This window comes from Brassica oleracea, chromosome C9 (assembly GCF_000695525.1).
Source record: "Brassica oleracea var. oleracea cultivar TO1000 chromosome C9, BOL, whole genome shotgun sequence".
Lineage (NCBI taxonomy): Eukaryota > Viridiplantae > Streptophyta > Magnoliopsida > Brassicales > Brassicaceae > Brassica > Brassica oleracea.
The window spans coordinates 16,176,930-16,178,132 of NC_027756.1; positions in this window are offsets into that span (position 1 = coordinate 16,176,930).

The following is a 1,203-nucleotide window of genomic DNA, read 5'->3' on the forward strand; positions in this document are numbered from 1 at the left end:
TGTGCCCTTTCCAATATCAATTTCGCATCATGTTTTGGACCAGGATAATCCGGTCATACCATAAAGTGTATAATTTCGTGGGTAAACCACTCTGGTTACCATGACTATTGCCTCTATCATACTGATCTTGGCATTGTCTAGATCAATAGAGAATGCATGTATAGTTTTTTAGGACTCATTATGGCCTTGGGCGATTTTATACATATATTTGAAGGGACTCTTTGTTTCCTTCGCCCATTGTTTCAATATGGAAACCATTCATTCTTATATCTCTATATAATCTCAATGGGGTTTTTTGGTGAATATAAAACATCTAAATGCTTGCCCTTATACATATCTGGCCATATCCCTTAATGTGTACCATACCCGCAAATCATATTGGCGTTTTCAAAAATCATTCATTCCTTTTATTAAGTTTTAATAAAACAAGTTCATAGAAATGAAAAACATAGAAATGAAAAACATCAAAACAAAGAACATAGAATTTAGATTACAAATGTCGAAATCAATCTTCAGTTTTTTTAGACAATCTGAAGTTTCATAATCCATAAGATCATCTTTCTCATGATTGAAGTCGTTTTCATCATCTTGGTAAGTCATATGGGCTTCAGGATTCTTACCTTTCAAGCTCTCTTGATAGAGGTCAACTAGATGCTTGGGAGTCCTACAAGTCTTAGCCCAATGATTGCTCATTCCATATCTATGGCACACATATATCTCTGATTTAGTCGAGTGTTGGGGTTTGAAAGAAGATCCACGGCCACGACCATGGCTTCGTCCAAATGAGCCACGGTCCTGTCCATGGTCTCGACCATTTCCTTGCCCGCGGCCAAAGGATCTTCGACCGCTGCCACGTCCGTTCGATTTGTCTCGACCGCAGCCATGCTGACCGTTTCTTTGGACGTGGTTGGACTCTTTATTGTCCTCTGTAGCGTGTGCACCAGGTAGTGGAGCTGATCCAAGTGGTCTCATCTGACTGTTTCTCATTAATAATTCATTGTTATGTTCAGCGAGCAAAAGACAAGAAATAAGATTAGCATAGGTTTTGAAACCTTTCTCTCGGTACTGTTGTTGTAACAGCACATTGCTTGCATGGAAAGTGGAAAATGTTTTATCAAGCATATCATGTTCCGTAATACTTTCACCACACAGTTTCATTTTAGAAACAATCTTAAACAGTGCAGAGTTATATTCGTCCACAGA